The sequence below is a fragment of the Erinaceus europaeus genome, chromosome 4, assembly GCF_950295315.1.
Source record: "Erinaceus europaeus chromosome 4, mEriEur2.1, whole genome shotgun sequence".
Lineage (NCBI taxonomy): Eukaryota > Metazoa > Chordata > Mammalia > Eulipotyphla > Erinaceidae > Erinaceus > Erinaceus europaeus.
The window spans coordinates 97,481,111-97,503,735 of record NC_080165.1 but is presented as its reverse complement, the minus strand read 5'-3'; the positions used below and the strand labels follow the sequence as shown (position 1 = coordinate 97,503,735).

The 22,625-nt window shown below is 41.9% G+C and overlaps 1 protein-coding gene across 5 annotated transcripts in view; it reads right to left on the bottom strand.

Annotated features, from left to right (window-relative positions):
* LARGE1 (LARGE xylosyl- and glucuronyltransferase 1) overlaps positions 1 to 22,625 on the bottom strand; it is a 705,604-nt gene that overhangs the window by 551,803 nt on the left and 131,176 nt on the right. Inside the window, exon 1 of one of the 5 annotated variants that reach the window (XM_060190107.1) lies at positions 16,003 to 16,021. The exons of the other annotated variants lie outside the window; for them this stretch is intronic. The gene's annotated coding sequence lies outside the window, so the exon portion shown is untranslated. Of the gene's footprint in view, positions 1 to 16,002; positions 16,022 to 22,625 lie in introns of those variants that run through there. 5 annotated transcript variants of the gene reach the window in all.

Sequence of the window (22,625 nt, the reverse complement as noted above, 5' to 3'; positions counted from 1 at the left end):
TAAGTGTTCTATTGGCAGTGTCTCCCTGAAATGCAGTCCTGTCAACTAGGTAGTGTTGTCCTCATTTTATAGAAGTGGGAAATAAGACATTCACCCAAAGCCTCAAAACAATGAAGTGAGAATCCAAAATCATCAATTTGACTGCAGAACACCTTTTTCCCCCTCATACCTTTATGGTGTGTGTGTGTGTGTGTGTGTGTGTGTGTGTGTGTGTGTGTGTGTGTGTGTGTGTGTGTGTGTGTGTGTGTGTGTGTGTGCTGGGCAGCTAAGTGAAGTATGGCTGAATTTTCTTCTAAATTTGAGGGAATAGAAATTGAAGGTAGGGAGTCAGGCGGTAGCGCAGCAGGTTAAGTGCACATGGCGCAAAGCACAAGGACTGGCATAAGGATCCCAGTTCGAGCCCTCAGCTCCCCACCTGCAGGGGAGTCGCCTTATAGGCAGCGTAGCAGGTCTGCAGATGTCTATCTTTCTCTCCCCTTCTCTGTCTTCCTCTCCTCCCTCCATTTCTCTCTGTCCTATCCAGCAAACATGACATCAGTAATAGCTACAACAATAAAAAAAGGGCAACTAAAGGGAATGAATAAATAAATATTTAAAAAAAGAAATTGAAGGTAAATCCTAATATTCTAACTTGATTTTTTTTCAGCTACTACAGAATTTAGGTGGTGCAATGCAAACTGAAACTGAGTACTGAAAACGAGAGTGAAGGTGATAATCTACCCTCAAAGAAGTCAGTCCCTACTTATAATGAGAATTAAAGGTGCCAATCAGCCCAAGAAGAATTTTCACTATGAACACAGCACCTCATTACATATAATATCATAGTATCATATATACATAATATAACCACATGCACACTTGATGCTTGCTCAGTATAAATCTGAACTGTGCAAGCTGACTTATATGCAGATTTACTTGTAAACAGACATCACAAAATTAAGGTACTGAAAAAGCAGGATAGTGTTACAAATGTATTATCATTCTCTTCAGATTTCTCAGTAACATTTTCTTTTCTCTGGTTCACTTTTATATATATATATATATTCATTCACATATACACACAAGATACAAAGTATGTGTTTATCAACCATTTGCTGCATGTAAGACTTCTGGACAACAGCAAAGCACTTTGTTCTTCAGTTTTGGGGAATCAGGGCCAGTTGGTCGAGCACAAGTCAATATATGTGAGGAAGCAGGTTCAAGTCCCTGGTCCTCACTTTTTGGAGTCGGGGGAGAAGTTTCATGAGCAGTGGAGCAGGGCTTCTGGCACCTCTCTCTCTCTCTCTCTCTCTCTCTCTCTCTCGCTCCCCACGTATGTAGGCAGATGTGTGCATGTGTATACATGTGTATATGTGTATATGGTTGGTTTTTTGTTTGTTTGTTTGTTTTTTGCCTCCAGTGTTATTGCTGGGGCTAGGTGCTGGCACTATAAATCCACTGCTCGTGGAGGCCATTTTTTTCTCTTTTTATTTTATATATTTTTAAATAGGATAAGACAGAAAGAAACTGAGAAAGGAAGAGGAGATAGAGAGGGAGAAAGACAGACAACTGCAGACCTGCTTCACCACTTGTGAAGATACCCCCCTGGAGGTGAGGAACCAGGGGCTAGAACTGGGATCCTTGCGTGGATCCTTGGGCTTAACCCAATGATGTGCTACCTCATGGCCCCTATATTGTTTTTCTAAAGGGAAAAGAATCAGTGTAGGAGCTAAGCCCCAGTAATAATGCTGGTGGCAATTAAAAAGGGTGGAGTGGGGGTGGAGAATCAAAACTTAGACATGAATTTTCAACTGTGGAAGTCTAAACTCCAGATTGTTCAAGAGTGAACTGCATATGTAGCTATGTATATGTGTGCACACACATATGTCATACACACAAACATATAAAATATACACGTGCTTTTTTAGCCTACTATCCATTATCTGAATTTGAAAACAGGTACAAAGATCCCCAGCAGCTCAGTAAAGCCACTTGGAGATTCAAAGCACATTAAACATTCATTTCTTCCAGTTACACACTATACTAGTGAATTTTAGAAAGGCTACTGTGTGAGAGATCGACCAGGAAGACAACTTATACAGTGGAAGTAACCAAAACAAGAAGAAACCTAGTGTTTCATTGCCACCACCAAGAAGTTTAAGAAGAATAAATCTCTAAAGTGCACATCTACCGATCAGAGGGGCTCTTGAAAAATAAAAATCCCAATTTGTTCTTGTTTACAAATACTTTTAAGCTGTTTGTCAGACAAAATGAGTCTGTCTGCCAGATGAGATCCCAATTTTCTAAGTTCATTAACAGTTTATGAACAGATAGAGTCACACTGAAGATTTAATAATTTGGCCCTGACTCTTGTCAAAGTCTCTTAAAAGAAAAAATCCAAGCTGTCAGGAGAGTGAGGAAATGCTATTTGATCCAATTTGCGCTCTATTTCCGGTCAAATGAGGAGGGGATATTTACAGACATGCTGGATTAAGTCTCCACAGCCAGGGCAGCATGGGGCGGGGGGAGGGAGAAAGAGAGAGAGAGAGAGAGAGAGAGAGAAAGAGAGAGAGAGACAGCCGGGAACATTTTAAACACTATGTGTCCTATGGACCATAAGCAGCATTCAATTGCCTGGAGGCTACCTCTGACAACATTAAAAAAAAACAAACAAAAAAAAAAACCTTTTTTAATGTAGCCAGCAGGAAAAAAAAATGCTTTTAAATTATGAAAGTCAGAATCATTAGGGAATGATAAGTTCTTCAAGAAGCCTGCAGTCTCTCGGGCAGAAGTAGGGCACACTTTTCAGATACCAGAAAGATGGGGGAGAGTGACTTTCCAGGTTCTAATAAGGCCCTTGTTAGAAAAGAGTCTTTTTTTTCCCCCTTTTACCAATACATTCATGTTACAATGCATAGGTGCACCTAGATTCTCATCCATGCACGTTAATTTGAATAATAAAGCATCCCCAATACTTCTTGCCAAATTGCCCCACCATGAAATATCAATGGAGGATTCAGCACTGTAACTCCATAGCCAACGGGCACTCTTTTTTGAGAAATTCTTCACAGTTAGTCACAGTCTTGGAATTCCACTTCAGACTCTTTACAGCAGAGAGGCTGTCTGTCACCCTGGAAAAGGTGAATTCTTCTTTCTAGGACATGGAAAATGGTTTGAGACACATCCAACTTCAGAAGAAGCTCCATGGACTGAGTTTGGGGGTGGTGGTGGGGGGAGGATACACCTTTTTGTTTTTTCCAGTGAGGCTCTGAACATGCCCCTCATTCCAGAGCCTTCTCTCCTTAGCATACCCAGGAAGTCTCCTTTCATTTCTAATTACCATTTTTACAGTGTACATTTATTTGCAAGGTTAATGCAAAATCATCTTCCATTGAGCTCCTTGAGGGCTAAGTAAATGACATACTTTACTTCTAACTAACAGCTGACTTTTCTTAAAATCTAATTTTAAACAGAAACTAGAGATCTGTGAAGATCTTTGAAATCCTTAACTTCAATTTAACCCAATCAAAACTAGACAAAAGATCTTAAGACGGTTTTCTAAAGAAGTTATTATACACATGGGTCACATATAAATGAAGAATGTTCCACTTCACTTATCATTAGAGAAATATAAATTAAAACCACACTGAGATACCACTTTATACCTATGAGGATGGGCTATGCCCTGTTGTTTTCGCCGGGCTGGCTTCACGGGCGGGTAACAGACGACCAGGGACTCATGGCTGGGTTGTACGCAGTATCTCTTTATTCATGCAGGATGCAGCACAATCTATACCAAGCTAAGCTAAACTAAAACTACAAACAATCTTGTCCTTATAAATATACTAGCCCAGTAGGGTGGGAACAGGATGCGAGGCAGAGAGGGTGGAGAGAAAAGTGACTGGTGAAAATCAGGGTATGACAAGGAGAGGGGGCGGAGCAGGCAAGAATTCTATCACTGAACCACCAATGCCCTGGAGGGAGGGTGGTGCTTGTTAACAGCGGTTATGTAAATAGAATGAAGTGGTTATGTAAATAGAATAGTGTTAAGCAGGGGGGGATTAAACCAAATGAAACAGAAGGGGTTTTTAAAAGCATACCAACAATGCCCCCCCCCCAAAAAAAAAAGAAAATGGAGAAAAAGGAACTCTGTTACACTGTGGATGGGAATGCAAGTGTGCAGCCCCTTTGGAAAACAGTATGGAGCGTTCTCAAATAAATAGTAATTGAAATACCTTGAAAATCAAGTTTTAAGTTTCTCCTAAAGACAACTTTTCATGATGGAGTTTAAATATGTTTCTGAAATTCTCTTAATTCCTAGAATTTCAGACTTACATATTTGACAACAAATGGAGAGGGGCTGTATGCATTTAAAATAAAATCAAAGCACTTTTACTGTAGACCATCTGGAGTGCTCATTTTCCAAATTATCCCCCAGCTGAATTGTCTTGCCAGACCCTATTTATTGAAAAATCACCTCTTCCATGAAGCCTGTCCCACCAGACAGAGGTCAGCTGTAAAGAAATTAAGCATTTCGGTTTTGGAAAAAATTCACAACTAAGTTCAAAGAGACTTAATGAGAAAGTTATCCCTCCTACCCCATCCAACTTTCATATGGTGCTAATATGTCAGCCTTCAGACAAGTGGCAAAAGGAATAGAGAATGTCATTCAGAGAACATGTGACAGCAAGAAGTCAGATTTGCAGGCTGATCTGCTATTTCTCGGGCTTGATATACATTTCTTATTTCCAAAGATGCACCCTTTTAAATAATGAGGTCTAAAGAAGATACATCCAAACACCTAGTAAGAAGAGAACAACGATACTCTGTAGGGAGCCATGCTTGGACTCTAGGAGGGCAGAGACTGAGTGTTCAGCTAGCTTTTAGCTGTGTCCAAGCACCTGGCATAGAACTGACATGGGTTGGGGGAGGTGGTGCCCATATATAGATCAAACTATGGATCCAGGTTGAGCTCTTGTTCCCACCTGCAGGGTAGGTGGTATGTTTTACAAGAGGTGAAGCAGTTCTGCAGGTGTCTCTCTTTCTCTTTCCTTTTCTATCTCCCTTGTTCCTCTCAACTTCTGTCTCTAACCAATAAATTCAAAAAATAAAATAAAGAACTGGCATGAGGGACACCATGGAGTGAATGGGAGTCAGTCTCAAGGGTTTAAATTTGAACATCTTTATTTTATTTTATTTTATTTTATTTAGTCTCCAGGGTTATCACTGGAGCTTGGTGCCTGCACTATAAATCCACTGCTCCTGGTGGCCGTATAATTTTTTTCCCCATTTTATCAGATAAGACAGAGAGAAATTGAGAGAAGAGGGGAAGATAGAGAGGGAGAAAGAAAGACAAACACCTGCAGACCTGCCTGGAGCTTCCCCCCTTCAGGTGGGGACCAGGAGGCTTGAACTGGGATCCTTGCATATGTCCTTGTGCTTTGTACTATGTGCCCTTAACTGGGTACACCCTCCCCAACATGAACATCTTTTTGCAACATGTACACTCAAATAGGTGCACCACCTCTCAGCCCCAAACATCTTTTTTATCCTCCCTCAAAACATTAGCATTTTGGAAATCTACACCAAACTTCTTCAAGGACAAGTAAATGTTTGTATTTGCAACTCAATGGAAAGACTTAACAGTTCATACCACCCAGAGATTAACACCTTCAAAAACAGGATGAAAGCTCAAGCTATGCCTTGTTGGAATCTGATAGAAGTTCAAGTTTAACCTGCCCTTTGCAGAGACTGAAAAACTCCACATTCAGAGAATCTACTAATCTGACTTGCCAACTTCATAAATTCAGCAAAATATAAGATGTAGTTGACAGGTATGTCCAAGGGATGTTTTAATTTTCTTTTGTAGCAGGACATGTTCAGAGTATTTACTTAGATGACTGTGGAAGTATGTTTCTTTCTTTTCATTTCTTCTTTTTCTTTCTTTTTTTAAAGTTGCTTTAAAATACCTACAGGCACATGATTTTTCAAGGTGAGTACAAGGCAAAAATCCCATCAAAACCAACTGCAGTCACATTTCTTTTTATGCACCACATTTTCCTTAAAATAAAAGGAAGAATGATGTTTTTCTTCCAACTCATATTTACAAACAAGACTTTTAAAGGAAAAACAAAAGTATTTACCTTCATAGAAATAAATGGCAAGAGCTTACAAGTGATGACAAGAGACGCTCGAATTAAAAAGTCTAGATGCTGGCCCAGGTGGATGAGCACAACATAATTGCCCCAAATAAGCCAGCAACACATTTGTCAGAATAGGTCAGGACAGTTGAGTGATGCATCCTTGTTTCCCATCCTTCTTTCCATCTAGCATGGTCCAGTTTCCCAGAGAAACACAAACTTCCCTCCCTGCTGTGTCTAAGGGTATTCCCTAGGGTCACCCATGAAGAAAAGACTGGAGGAAGGGGGGAAGGAGAGAGAGAAAGAGAGAGAGAGAGAATGAGCACTAATGAAAGAGCAGGGAGGGGAGACAGGTGAAAGTGGGGCCAGAATGAGGGCAGGGGAAAACAGCAACACTAAACTTCTAGTCTGTAGTGTCTTATAATATCCCTGAATGGGTAGTGTCTCTCTCCTTCTCTCCCCCGCCCCCCACCTAGATAAAAAGGAGCATATGCTTGAAGCCATCTCAAGCAATGTCAGGAGATCTGGAGGTTTTTGTGATGTTTATCAACTCTTAAGTTTTTTTTTTTTCTGAAATAGCTATTTAATTGGGCATTATTATTCACATTCTTGATACCAGGAAGAGGTGGAAACAGGCTCTCAAAGTTTAAAAATCCACCCCACCCCCCATCTCTGCAGGACTGTCAAATGTAAACATAGTGGCTGGGGAAGAAAAGGGAAGCTGCCCAGCCCTGCATCAATGATAAAGAGATTGGGCTGCTGCACATTACATGAGGCAAGTCAGAGTCAGGCTCAGTTCCTGCTGAGCAGATATGGTGCCCACCACAGCTGGACAAAATGACACACACCCCCCCATAGATCCCCAACCATGAAGCAATGACTTCCAACATTTTCCCCCAAAATTTACTTAAATGGAGACTGGAATTTAGTTTTCTGACAACTGCACTTTTGGAAATAAAAAGCAAGACTGTCGAATTCCCACTTATAAACCCACAACCCAGTCCAGGTTTGGTGTGAAAAGTGGAAAGGATGCCACTTCCACTCTCAGGAGAACAGCTTTTATCCCAGAACATGAAGGCCTGAAGGCTCCTGTCATATTCAGAGTCCCTCATGCCTCCCTGGAGAACACAGGGTGGGGAGGAGCTGGGGCTTTTAGAGAACCTTCTCCCTAAACAGAACTTTCTCCAACTCATCTCCTGAGATCTATGTGGCCTGTTTGCATTATTGCTTCATCACTGCAGATCTCTGCTTATTTAAATAAGGCAGGCCTTTCCTTTACCTTCCAATACCTGCCCTCTTCTTTCCCCCTGCTTCTCTCTCATGATCATAAAACAGGGGTGGGGTGGGGTGAGAACTTCTCCCTTTCAATGCAAACAAATAAAAAAATAATGATCAACTTGTAAATACAGATTGGTAAGGGATGGGGCTTCACTTTTGGCTATATTTTGTTTCTTGCTTTTTCTTTTCTTTTCTTTTTTTTTTTTTTTTTTTGTAAAAATAAAAGATCATATTTGGGTTCCAGGGTTTCTATAGAGTGCTTCTCTTCTATATCTATAGGGAAAACAAAGGAACAGATTAATGCTGAAAGAGAATTGAGATCTGATACTATGAGCTGAGTGTATGCTTTGATGCCCATCCTCCCAAACTCAGAGCCATAGGCTTCCCCAGACTCCCATTCAGGTACATGAAGTGTGGGGGCTGGAGATACATGTACTGAAAATGCATGAATATTTTGCAAATGCTGATGCAGACTGCAGGTGTCTTTTCCAGGTACAGGACCATCAAAGACAGCATTTTAGCTAGACCCACTCTTGGGAGGTGGGAGTTAGGGAGAAAGGAACCAGGGTATGAAACCCACTGGGCATGAAAGACTAAGGCTGGAGCACAGAGCACCCTGTCCACAGACCCGGCTTGTGCATCCAGAGATGTTCCCAGGAGCAGTGAGGAGACAGCAGATGTCAGAGAAGCTAGGTGTCTATAACATTTGCAAATCTGAGCTTTTTGCACAGACTCATCAGAGTTCAAACCTAACTTATCCTCTTAATACTTGGCAAGTTGAGTAAATTCATCTATCTGTCTAGCAAACATAAATTCAATCATCCAAAGTGGCTCTATCTAAGGAAGAGAAGGACCATTAGTCATATATAAAAATGAGGCCCAAATAACAATGAATGGTGGAGGGCCTACCATAGTGGCTCACTTAGTAGAGTATACTTGTTAACAAGCATGTGGACCTGGGTTCAAGCCCCCTATAAACATCTGCAGGGATGAAGCTTCACAAGTGGTAGAGCCATGTTTTTGCTCTTTCTTTCTTTTCTTTCTTTCTTTCTTTCTTTCTTTCTTTCTTTCTTTCTTTCTCACCAAAGAGAGAGAGAGAGAGAAAGAAAGCTATTGAAAATGGTGGAGCTGTGCAGGCACCAAGCCCCAACAATAGCTGTAATAGCAAAACAACAACTACAAAAAAAAAAAAAAAAAGTCTGACTGGAATGTGACTAGGTAAGTAATGTTTTCCTCCATCTTTAGTACAGAACAGGGCTCAGTGAGTAGTATGAGCTGCCGTTGACTTATTTAAAAAGATCTGATCTTTAAGGTGGTCTTAATTGCTTCTTCTTTGGAAAACAACACCCCAAAGAGCCCAAAACTCTAATATGAAAAAGCAAAACAAACCCTTAAAATAATAAATCACAGGAGGAAAAGTGACAGGAACATTACTTTCCTTGTAAAATTAGCATGCCAGAAAAAAAAAAAAAAAAAAAAAAACACCAGGAAAGAAACTAGAAAGAAAAATTAAAAGCCCCCTCTCATGGAAGACTCTGGAAGAATGTGGGCAGACACAGACAGATAGGAGAGGAGGGGACATTTCCATCTGTTACTTGATGAGTTTGATTGGGGCACTTTGACAAATGTCTAGAAAGGTGATGTGGAAGGACATCAGAAACAGACTGGGGTGAAAGACCCAAGAAATAGGGAGATGAGGACAAGGAGGAAATGAGGAAGAGAGACCCCTCTGGCAAGGCCATTTAGTGACCCTCTCCCACCGTCAGGGTCTTAGCTCTTTCAGCACCCCTTATATTCTCCAGACTAAGTCTCTTGGAGTCTCACCTGTGCCTGGATCCAGGTGGCATCTGAGAAGCTTTTGAACATTGTCATCTGCTTGCTTGGGGTCAAGGGTGAGCATGTGTCTGATCTAAACTAACTGCTACTAGTAGATGCTGGATGGGAGAAGAGAAACTCAAAGAAGACAGAGTCTAGAAAATTGAGACCCTAAGAGAGAGCAAGTCTCTTGCAGGCAATGACTGCATCAAATCCTCTGTTAAATATCAATGTACTGTCTTCTACTCTTTTTTTTTTAATTTTTTAATTACCTTTATTTATTGGATAGAGACAGCCAGAAATTGAGAGGGAAGGGGATGATAGAGAGGGAGAGACAGACATCTGCAGCACTGCTTCACCACTCGCAAAGCTTTCCCCCTGCAGGTGGAGACCGGGGGCTCGAACCTGGGTCCTTGAGCATTGTAATATGTGTGCTCAATTAGGTTTGTCACCACCCAGCTCCTTCTGTCTTCTACTCTTTAGATTTACTTTAACTCCCCAATACTTACAGATTCACCAAAAGTTGCAAAAACAGTACAGAGAGAACCTATGGATTTTTCAACCCCTTATCTCCCAATAGGAACAGCTTACAAAGCTGCAGCAAATATTAAAACCATATTAACATAAGCACAGTATGATCAATATGACTATAGCTTATTCAGATTTCATTAGTTTTTGATGCATTCTTTTTAAAAAAAATTATTATGTCATTAATGAGAGAGACTGAACCAGAACATCATTCTGGTACATTTGATGTTGGTAACCAAACTCAAGACTCTAGGCTTTCATTTATTAATTTATTTTTCTTTACCAGAGCACTGCTCAGCTCTGGCTTATGGTGATATGGGGGGATTGAAGCTGGGACTTTGGAGTACCAGGCATGAGAGTCTCTTTGAATAATCATTATGTTGTCTCCCCTGCCCCATGCATTCTTTTTTTATTTTGTTTTCAGGTAAAGTTCAACTGATGAGATCTTTTCCTATGCTCTGCAAGTCTGTCACTTAGATAATTTCATAGACAATGGAACCATCAAGTGTGAACTTTAAGACTGGCCTTTTCTACTCAGCAGAACACCCTCAAGGTCCATCTCAGTTGTTACACACTGAAGACTATTCCTTTTGATTGCTGCATACTACTCCATTGTAAGGCTATACCACAACTGGTTTAATAGTTTATTTGTTGATAGTGAATCTACTTACCGCTTTGATTGTGGAGTTCATACTACCAGTTTATAATTATATCCAATGAATCAAATAGTATGCATTAAATGTGTGAAGCTTTTACATACTACTTCCCAGTAAGGCTTTAATGAAACAAATATACATCTGTCAAAATGTAAGACAAACCAACTAGCTGGGTTTCAAAAAAGAACAGTAATAATGATAATTCACCTGCTAAAGGAAATTGGGGCCATTTCTTATTTTTGAGCTATTACAGATAAAATCCCTAAAATGTGTGCATAGCAATAAGTGCAAACACACCTGTTTACCTCTCTTGGGATAAATGCCCAAAAACGTGACTGCTGAATTCTGTGGTGAGATACACATTTAAGCTTTTTTTAAGAAACTGTCAAGGACACATTGAGAATAGTCCCATACTTTTTTTATGTTGTTTTGTTTGTCTTTTTATTTTTTTAATTAATGTCTTTTATTAGTGATTTAATAATGATCAACAAGATTGTGGGATAAAAGGCTACAATTCCATACAATCCCCACCACCAGAGTTCCATAATCTACCCCCTCCATTGGAAGGTTCCCTATTCTTTATCCCTCTGGTAGTATGGATCAAAGGTCTTTATGGGGTGCAGAAGGTGGGAGGTCTGGCTTCTGTAATTGCTTCTCTCCTGGATACATTTCCCTCTAAAGATGCCATTTTTCCACATCCTTACTAACAGTGGGCACTGCTGAGAAGGTTTTTTTTTTCTTCTTCATTCACTCATTCTAATAAATGGAGAGTGGGAAGCTGGTTACACTTACATTTTCATTTCCCCTGTACTGCAGGACATTGTTTCATTTTTCTATACTGTCTTGGGTGAAGGGTCTATTTAAATCATCTGCTATTTTCTAACTGTATGGTTTGCTTTCTTCCTGTTGAGATGGGGGAGATCTTTCATTCTGGGAAGGAGTTTTCTATCAGCAAGTGACTGGCACAATTTTCTCCTGGTGAATGACTTGTCTTTCCACCTTCCTGTTAATAGTCTCTTCTGGCAAAAAAACATATTTTGTGTGTGTCCCACTCCTCCCTCCCTTTCTTTGCTTTGCATATACTAGCAGAAGCACCTGTGCACATTACTGAACCCTGCAATAACTCAGTTTACTCAGATATAAAATGTTTTCCTCAGATATAAAATGTGGAGAGTAAATCTAGTACCTGCTTTATGTGTGATTATAAAAATTAAGGCCAAAGGCTGGGTAAGTGGTATGGTGAATAAAGCACTGGATCCTCAAGCATGAGGTCTGGAGTTCCATCCCTGACATCACATGTGCCAGAGTGGTTTCTCTCCCTCTCTCTCTCTCTCTCTCTCTCTCTCTCTCTCTCTCTCTCTCTCACACACACACACACACACACACACACACACACACACACACACACACACACACAAATCTTTAAAAACAAAAATGGAGTGGGAAGACAACATAATGGTTCTGCAAAGGAATCTCATGCCTGTGGCTCTTGTAAAGGAGCAAGTCCCCAAAACTGATTCAATTAGGAATCCCTCATATAGAAAGCTAGGTAATTTTAGAGATTAAAAGCAACTTGTAGAGAATAAGATAGTAGTGGAATTTCCCCCTTTGTATCCCAAAACCAGAACAACAAGGTTTGATAGTCAAACATATGTTGAAACTTCCTTCTGTTATCACTAACCCACATTCTCTCTGCTTCTGTAAAAAAATGCTTGCTTCCTGATGTCAAGAAACCATAGCTTCCCAGCACAAATGATTTTTGGAATGCTTGCCTTAAAGATAGCACAGAAATGTCACATAGCCCCCTGGAAAACCCTCACTCCTAAACCCTTTAAAGGGAGACGAGTTCCAGACTTCAAGATCTCAGAGCAACGGGGCGGGGCCATATTGGCACCCTGGCCTGGGATTTCCCAGCTGGGATTTGTCTCTTGTCTTTGTGTAAGTTTGAGTACTGGCATTATTCTCACTCTTTCAAAATTTAAGAATAAATTCCTTATACTTCACTTATATACGGAGTCGTATCAGTTTGTGTGGGTTCGAATCAGAAGTGCTCTTTCACTCTGAGGTCCCAGTTTTAATGACCAGCACCACCATAAATCAGAGCTGAACAATGAACATTCTGGTTAAAATAAAACAAGATAAAACAAAATTGGAAATAATGATGAAAATAGTAAGTGAGGACCACAAAGACAGCTTTACCAGGTAAAGCTCATGTCTTTAACATAGCGGGAGCATTGGGGGAGATCTGCTGACATGAATCGTGCCTCCCCACCCCACCCTACCCCACCCCATCCCACCCCACCCCACCCCACCTGCCATTTGAATGAAAAAGCAGACCTGGAGAGGTGAATTTGAGAATACCTGAGGTTTTCTGAAATCTGGGAAAAAAAAATAAATGAGGCTAAACCATATGCAGCATTTAAAAAGTGCCTAACACTTGCTATCATTTTTGATTTTGCTCATAATACCTGCCTAGGCTCAGACCACCTTAGGAAAATCCTGAGAGGGGGTGCCTGCTAATCAAGGTAAGGAGTGCAGGGTTAACAAGCACCTGGGTGAGGGAGGGAGTGGGTTGGGGCAAGCTGACTAATGGGTGTTCTGAATGCAGAAATCAGGCCAAGTTTCTTAAACCAAAGGTAAATCACAAACAAAAGAAATTCTAACCCCAAGTAACACCAAAAATAAAAGCGGTTATTTGGCTTCCTCCAGTCACAAGTGCTGACTCCAAAACCACTTCCACTGCAAAGGGCTCAGGGATGGGGGTTGGCCCTGGAATCACTACAGGAAGTGTGCAAAGGTGAGAAGAGCCCCACTAAATCTGGGTGTTGGGCTCTGATGGTCAGGGGCAGGTAGGGAGAAGGGTCGCTTGAATTGGAGAATATCTATGCTCCCAGCTCAATGCTAAAGGTGACTGGGAGTCTTCTGAAAGCCAAGTGGAGCCAGGGAGGGGGCTAAGCTGGGAGAGCATATCTCCTAAATGTGCCAGAGTCCAGTTAGAGCTCTGTACCCCCTTATGCAGAAGGGGACTCTGGTTGGTGTGTGTGTGTATGTGTGTGTGTGTGTGTGTGTCTGTGTGTGTGTGTGTCTGTCACACACACACATCAAACAAATCTTTTATTTTGGGGCAGGGGAAACAGCATAATGGCTATGCAAAATAACTGTCCTGGTTTAAGGCTCCCAGGTTTAATTCCCACCATAAGCCAGAGCTGAGTAGTGGTTCAGTATAAAACAAAACAAAACAAAACAAAAAAGAATTAAAATGAGTATTTAAAAATATGTATATATAAACATACACACACACATATATAATTTACTTTAGTGAGAGAGACAGGAAGATGACCAGAGACACAGAAAGACAGAGACACCAGAGCACTGCTCAGCTCTGGCTTATAGTGGTACTAAGAGTTGAATCTGGGATCTCAGAGCCTCAGGCATACAGGTGTTTTGTTTTGTTTTGTTTTGTTTTACATAATCATTATTCTATAGTCCTAGTCCCTAAAGAATCATTTAAATTAGCCTTTGGGGTACTTGCCCAGATGTGTTTCTTCTCTGCCTTTCACTTAAATGGCAGGACATACCACCTGCAACGGGTGGCCCCCTTATTTGGATGACCTCCATGTACACAGGCTGGGTGAATTTCTCCTGTCACCCTGCCCTTTTACCAGCTGGATGAATCCAGCACATCACTCGCTCCTCCCCCTCCCCCTCCCCCCTCCCCCTTGACTACTACTCAATTCTCTACCCCCAGTTTCTATCATGGTGCCGGACACATAATTGTAAGGGAGCAAAAATTTGCCACACTCCCACAGTATGTCTTTCCCAAAAGGCTATTCTCCCTACACACAAATCACCAGGCTTTCATGCTTGTGCAATTTCAAGCTGATTTTTCTTTTTAAGAGATTGAGAAAAAGACAGAGAAAAAGAGGGGAGACAACCTCAGCACCATACCACCCTTCATGAAGTTTCAGTGTTGCTCCCATGATGATACCAGGTGCTCTAACCTATGTGCTCTTTGGGGTCTCTAAAGACAGAATGGAGGGGCTAGGGGCTGGCACACTGGGTTAAGCACACATATTACCATGCACAAGGACCTGAGTTCGAACCCCAGCTCTCTGCCTACAGGGGGGAACTTCACAAGAGGTGAAGCAGGATTGCAGGTGTCCATCATCTCTACCTCTCTCTCTCTTCCACTCCTCTCTCTATTTCTCTCTGTCTTACCCAATAAGATAGAAACAAAGAAAGAAAAATAAAAAGGAAAAAAATGACCATCAAAAGTGGCAGATTCACAGCGCTGGCAGTGAGCCCCAGTGGAAACCCTGGTGGCACTCTCTGGCAGAAGTTGAAAAAATAAGATCAGAAGAGAAAACACAAGTAGAACTTGAACTGGAATTGGTGTATTGCACCAAAGGAAAAGACTTTGGGGTGGGGGTGGGGTGGGGGGAGAATACAGGTCCAAAAAGGATGACAGAGGACCTAGTGGGGGTTGTATTGTTATATGGAAAACTGGGAAATGTTATTCATGTACAAACTATTGTATTTACTGTCAAAAGTAAAACATTAATTCCCCGATAAAGAAATTAAAAAAAAAAAAAAGAATGGAGATTGCCTTTGAGGTCTGTGTCTCCCTTATAGACGATACCATCCATGGACAAAGTTGAGCTTTAAGCCTGCATGCCTACTTTGACACATCCTTTCTGGGTAGATTTCCCTTCTTCTTCCCAAACACCTCTGTACTGTGGCAGCTATTTCAAGACTATGCACAGGAAGCTTTACAATTTCTGTGTCTCTCCTGTGTGTAAAGGAGGTATACATGTTATTAATTTTTTTCTGTTTTTTTTCTTTTGTTATCAAATGCACCATGCTCATTTGATTATTAGTCCTTTGGAAATGCCAGAGGGACAGAGGACCCTTTCTTTTGCATCCCTAATCAATTTCAGCAGTAGAGCAAGCTGGATGGATGGACAGGTAAGAAGACAGGTAGGCAAGTGGGTAGAGAAGAAGAAAAGTGGAAGTAGGAGGGTCAGACTGACACAAAGTCAGAGCAGAAGAGATCGGGGAGGAGGACAAGTCTTTTTCTCCAGACACCCAGACTCTACGGATGCCTCACAATTATTCTCCTAACTCCCAAAAGACCACAGTCAGAAATCTCTCCTTAATAAATGTTCCTATCATATAGAGGAAGCATCAGAGTGCTTGATTTCCACAAAGTTCTGGGATTCAGCTTTTACAGAACTTACACTTCCTCTCTCAAATTGAGATTTTTTTCAGGGGCCAGGCAATGGTGCACTGGGTTAAGCACACATAGTATGAAGCACAAGGACCTGAACAAGGATCCTGGTTGGAGTCCCTGGCTCCCCACCTGTGTGTGGGGGTCATTTCATGGGCAGTTACATAGGTCATCAGGTGTCTATCTTTCTCCCTCTCTATCTCTACCTTTCCTCTTAATTTCTCTCTCTCCTATCCAATAAAATGGGGAAAATGGCACAGGAGCAGATTTGTAGTGCTAGCACTGAGCCCTAGTAATTACCCTGGAGGAGAGAGAGAGAGAGAGAGAGAGAGAGAGAGAGAGATCCTGTGTCTGCGCATCAGTCACCTCTGCAGCTTACACTGCATCCAACAGACGGAAATGTCTTGGAAGCCAATGACCCATGGCAGCAGATGAAGCAGATGAGGTGGGAGTCAGTCTTTCAAGGTCACATAGCAGAGACAGCTGGACATTGTGCACATGTGCTGTGGGGATAGGCAAGGTTCAGTGAACACTAATCACACCCAATGGTCTGTTAGGTGAACCATTCAATAAATCAAACAGCCAAAGGAGAGAGCAGCAGACATCCCCAAGACCAAGTCCAGGTCCATGAGTTTGGGGAAAGGCATAAATCAGTGTCTATGCATACATACTCATGGCTATGACATTTTTTCCCATTTATTTTTATTTAATAGGGCAGAGAGACTGAGAGGGGAATAGGAGAAAGAGGGGGGAGGGAGAGGGAACGAGAGAGAGAGAGAGAGAGAGAGAGAGAGAGAGAGAATATATAGGGAGAGGGAGAGAGAGAGACCTGTAGCACTGCTTCAGGTGAAGTACTCGTGAAGCTCCCCCTCCACACACACAGAGTCCAGGGCTTTCATTCTGGGTCCTTGATCATGGCAACATGTGTAGGCAAATAAATGCACTACAGCTCCCCACATACATCCCTTTTTAGAAAGAGACAGACAAGGCAGAGAGGAAGACAGTGAAAGAGACCACAGCACCAAAGCTTCCTTCAGTGCAGTGGGGACCAGGCTTGAACCAGGGCTGCACACAAGGCAAGGCAACACACTATCCAAGTGAGCTATTTAGCAGGCCCATGGCTATGACTTTTTGCAGTAAAGAGTTACCAGGCAAACTCTGCAAGAGGCATAGAGGAAAGTCTGGAGAAAGCCCAGGCTAAGCTTGGAGAGTTTTCTCCCAGGGGAGTCAGTCGGCATGGACTTTATCCCCTGTATCCAACCTTCCAGCAATGAGCTTGTGATCTACCCAGGATGCTGCTCAGAGGCTCAGAGCCAGGTTTTCCATTGAGATCTGATGAGGTAGGCATACTCAGCTTGCCAGGGACCACAAGTCTAGACTCCCAGAAGGAAGACAGTTCTTCAGCAATAAATAGTGGTGTGCATGTGAACAGCTGAGGGATAAGTGGTACAGGTCACTGCTAGGATGTTTGTTACCTATGCTTAAAGAATTAAGGTGGACAAATTGCAGATGCTACTATAATTCCATCTTGACTTCTCTGGGCAAATGACCTCATCAATGTGTCCTGGAAACTCATCTCTTTGGAGCCCTACACTACTAGGTAAAAACAGAAACAGGCTGGGGGTACGGATTGACCTGCCAATGTCCATGTTCAGCACAGAAGCAATTACAGAAGCCAGAACTTCCACCTTCTGCACTCCAAAAAGAAATCTGGTCCATACTCCCAGAGGGAAAAATGATAAGGGAAGATGACCAGAGAGAGGGCTCTGAACCTCCATTCTACCAGGACCCTAAGCATTTGGCACCAGGAACCTTGTTTTTATACCATCACTGAAAGAGAACAGAATCTGGAAAATGCCAGAGGAGAAACAGGTACTGTTTCCTTTGAGAGAGAAGAGGAAAAAAGCAAGGGAGGGCACTCAGAAACAGTAATAGGTGTAGGTTTAGGAAGAGAAGGCAGGACTGTAGAAAAAAATGGGCAAAAAAATATACATAGATTGTGGTCTGGGAGGTGGTGCAGTGGATAAGGCATCAGACTCTCAAGCATGAGGTCCTGAGTTCAATCCCTGGCAGCACATGTACCAGGGTGATGCCTGGTTCTTTCTCTCTTCCTATGTTTCTCATTAATAAATAAATAAAATATTTTAAAAATATATAGACAGATTATATATATACATATGTATTTAAAACAGTGACATAGACAGTTATAAAGTCAACCCATATATGTGACCTTGGAAGGACCTACTGCAGTTTCCAGTAAATGAGATAGGGACACAGAACTCTGGTGGTGGAAATAGTATGAACTTATACCCCTATTATATTATGTTTTTGTAAATCAATATTATATGACTAAAAAATATAGAAGAACAGAATTAAGGTGTGCAATGAGAGATAAAAACTACATTTTCCAGAATTCCTGGTACCAAGCAACAAATAAAGGGAAAAGATCCCCCAAAGGATGAACACAAGGCAAATGACTAGAAAGAAGAGGACCTTTGGCTCTGCATCATACCTGCCAGGAGCAGAGGAAGATGAAGAGAGGAAGCAACATAGAGATGGAGATGTAGTTGGATCTGAGAGAATAACATTGAGCTGAGCTGAGCTGAGCTGTGTTGAGCAGAAGTCACGAGAGGGCTGCACCAGCAAAGGGAGAAACAGCAAAGGGAGAAACTCCATTCTGAGTGTTTTTCATTGTCTCTAATTTAAGGAAATCAAGTCTCATTTTCATTCAAACCAATATGTTTGTTGGCTTTATTGCAGCCCCTAAAAGGTCTGGGTGGGCTGGGGCTGGGTGGTAGTGCAGTGGGTTAAGCACACATGGTGCAAAGCACAAGGACCACAAGGACCAGAGTAAGGATCTTGGTTCAGCCCACCTGCCCCCACCCCCTGCTCTCCACCTGCAGGGGGGTGGCTTCACAATAACCCTGGAGGCAAAAAAAAGTAATAGCCTCGAATAAGTGGGTTTTATGTTAATATAGATAAGAATCTCATATTAATTGGGGAGACATGAACCCCAACTATAACACAGATAGTTGTTCATCAGCTTTGGGGATGGTGGAACCCTCCAAAAAACCAAGTTCTCTGACCAAAGAACTGACCTTGGAGGCAGATTTTTCTAGAGATGGCAATCTGGCCTATTAATTTCATCTCTGCTTTCAGGAAGAGAAGACACACCCAAACAAAGTCTGGCCAGAAACATCCTTTTGACTTCAGAAAAGTTACATAAAGATTTGTTCTCAGTGAGGATGAATGATTGGTTCAAGTTCACTGAACTAAAGGCAACATAAGAATAAACTGAACTATTTCTAAGAGAACAAGCCAGTGTTATTTAACGCAATCACTATCTCTACTGTGTTCCAAATTTTTATCACTCCAAAAGAAAACTCCCTACTTAGAAGGGCAGCTTCTCCCTGTCTCCTCACCCTCTAACCCCAGACCTTGGTAATAAGCAGTCAGCATCTTGTTTTTATTAGTTTGCTTATTCTGGCACTTTCATGTAAATAGCCTGCAAAATAGCTCTCCTCAACAGTGTGTTGTTTTGCCATGTGAGAGAACCAGATTTGAACCCAGCTCCCAACACACTGAAAAAAACTTTGATGCTATTTCTCTCTCTCCCCCACCCCCCTTCCCTTCTTTTTTCTCTCTTTTTCTCTCTCTCTCAAAAAAATAATAATGTAAATGAAATCATGCATCTGACACCACTTTCACTGCCTCCTCATTAGAATTTAAGTGTGTGACAACAACCTTTATTTTATTCACTGATGTGTTTTCCACAGTGCCTAACCAAAAAGAAATAATAATAGTAATAAACAAGTGGGAAAAACATGAGTTTGGCCAGGTGGTGGCACACCTGGTTGAGCCCACACATTACTGTGTGTAAGGGCCCTAGTCTCCACATGCAGGGGAGGGAACTTTACAATTTCTCTCTGTTTCTATCCAAAATAAACAAATTTAAACAAAAAAGAAAAAAGTACGCATTTTTCAAGTGAATGAATGAGTAGACATACAGTTGAATAAATGGAAAAGTTAACAGGTCACCCAGCCAACAGGTCATTCAGGAGGGCAAAAGGAAGAAAGTGAAATGGGGACCCAAGTTGGCTCCATGGAGATGCTGGTAAGATCAGATCAGAATGGGACACCAAGTTCAGGGGCAGCTGCAGACATAAAGCTGAGCCAAGGCTCAAGTCTTCTTCTTCTTTTTTTAAAATTATCTTTATTTATTTATTACATAGAGACAGCCAGAAATCAAGAAAGAAGGGGGAGATTAGGAGACAATCAAGAGGGAAAGAGAGACAGAGAGACACCTGCAATACTACTTCACCACTCGTAAAACTTTCTCCCTGCAGGTGGGGACTGGGGATTCAAAACTGGGACCTTGAGCACTGTAGTATGTGCACCCTGCCAGATGCACCACCACGCAGCCCCAAGGATCAAGTCTTCAGGCCTCCCTGGAGCCTTGTGAATGAACCTGGTGCATGTCTGAAATACAAGACTGTGGAGGACTTTCTGCAGAAAAACCTCCTTACATAACCACCTACTGGGAAGAGGACAAATAGCTTCTTGAGCACTTTCCAGGAAAGTGACTGTGTCATTATGTGGAAATTATCTGTAATGTGACATCTCCCTCAACGACAAGCTCCTTGAAAATGGGATGATGGCTTACTCATCTCTGATTTCCAGCCCCACCGGAGCAACACAGGAGAACCCTCTCAATGAAGGAGACAATCAGACTCAGAGCTCCTCTCTGTGTTACTCCCTGGTCTTTTCACACCATGTAACTTCCAGAAATGCTGGTGGTGAGGCAGACAGGGACAGTGTACTGAGATTAAAGCGAGTCAGTTGGAGAGCAAAGCCTTAGAGAAAGCCTGCCTGTCACTTCTGAGTTCTGTGACCCCTGGTCAATTTCTCCCCATTCCTGTGTTCAGTTTCAACATCTACAAAACCAGGCTGACAGCCAGGGAACCTTGTCTCACACAACTTTGGGTACAAAATAAATTAATCTACATGAAGCATTTAAGAGAAGAGGATCCAGCACAGAAGTGCACAGGAATATCATTCACCTTCATAACTCATTCTTTTAGTTTTTTCAAGTCTCTCAATTTTCTTGGCGGAAAAAAGAAGGGTGAAACCCAGCCAGGATGCAGAGAAGAGTCAGGCAGAGAGTGTGCACAATTCTCTTCCCACACCTCCTCCCACCCCACCACAAAAGTAATTTCCATCCTCAGAAGGCTAGAAACTAAAATATATAAAGTGGTCACCAAACTCAACAACAAGAAAACAAATGACCCCATCCAGAAATGAGGAGACGATATGAACAGAATATTCTGCATAGAGAGATCCAAAAGGCCAATAAACATATGAAAAAATGCTCCAAGGCCTGATTATCAGAGAAAGGCAAATAAAGACAACAGTGAGATACCACTTCACTCCTGTGAGAATGTCATACATCAGAAAAGTTAGCAACAAATGCTGGAGAGGTTGTGGGGTCAAAGGAATCCTCCTTCACTGCTGGTGACAACGTAAATTGGTCCAACCCCTATGGAAAACAGTCTGGAGAACTCTCAGAAGGCTAGAAATGGACCTACCTTATGACCCTGCAATTCTTCTCCTGGGGATATATCCTAAAGGAATCAAACATACCCATCCAAAGAGGCTTGTGTATACCTATGTTCATAGCAGTACAATTTGTAATAGCCCAAACCTGGAAGCAACCCAGATGAATAGCTGGGTAAGTTGTGGTATATATACACAGTGCGATGCTAGTTGAGTATTAAAAATGGTGATTTCACCTTCTTCACCTCATCTTAAATGGAGCTTGAAGGAATCATGGTAAGTGAGGTAAGTCAGAAAGAGAAGTGTGAATATGGGATGATCCCAGTGATAGACAGAAGTTGAGAAATAAGAGCAGAAGGGGAAACACAAAGCAGAAGTTGGATGGGGTTTGGTGTACTGCACCAATGTAAAGGACACTGGGGAAAGGGAAGTGCTTTTAGGCCCTGGTGCATGATGGTGAAGGAGGACCCAGGCTGGCATGAGTGTTTTTCAGAAAACTAATAAAGTCCACATATTTACCAACAACTGTATTTACTGTTTATTGTAAATAATCATTCCTCTCAATTAAAAAAAAAAGCAGTTGTCATAAATAAGTTGCCATAAATAAGTGGGTTAATGCAAGCCTTCTCCAGTAATGCATTCATTCAATCAGCCCCTACTTGTGGACATGTCTACAAACTGCAGGGCATGCTATATAGTTCTAAGATTGCAGGCATAAACAACAGCCAGTATCCCCCCATCCAGAGGATGCTTACAAGCCAGGGTGAGAGGTGGATCGATCCCAAAGGGCAGTGCAGCAAAGGGACTCAGTAGTTCATGCATTTTTCCAGGAAACCATCCATTACATATGCCTTGTCTTCTGTGAATATGAATTGCCCATGAAGGTCAAAGAGAAGAAGTGGAGAGCAAGCAGTTCCATGATGACCCCTCCCACCCCACCCAGTCTTTAATCTGGCTAAGAAGCTCCTTCCAATTGGAAGACACACCTAAGTCCAATCTTCCCTAGTACTGATTTGCAATGATTTATTTTATTTCAAGTAAGAGAGCAAAGAGAAAGAGAGAAGCCAGAGCACCACTCTGGCACATGTGGCCTGGGGGCCTCATACCAGGTTTGCAAGCAAGTCCTGCATTCTACCTTAGCTACTTCCTTAGCTACTCTCTTGAATTTATTAACTTTTTAAAAAAAGCATTTGATTATGTGCTATATGTTTGCCTTCATTTTCGTAAATAATTTATTTATTTAGTAATGGGGATAATAGCAGATCACTCTGGTCCATGCAATGTCAAGAATCAAACTCAGGACTTCAAGCCTGAGAATCTAACATTTTATGTGCTGTGCCCCCTCCTAGCCCACCCTCTGGGTTTGAAAGGACAGAAAATCCTTCCCTTGTCCCACCAACCCACCTGTATTACTAAAAAGAACAGTTCCTATGGCACATACATTTCTTT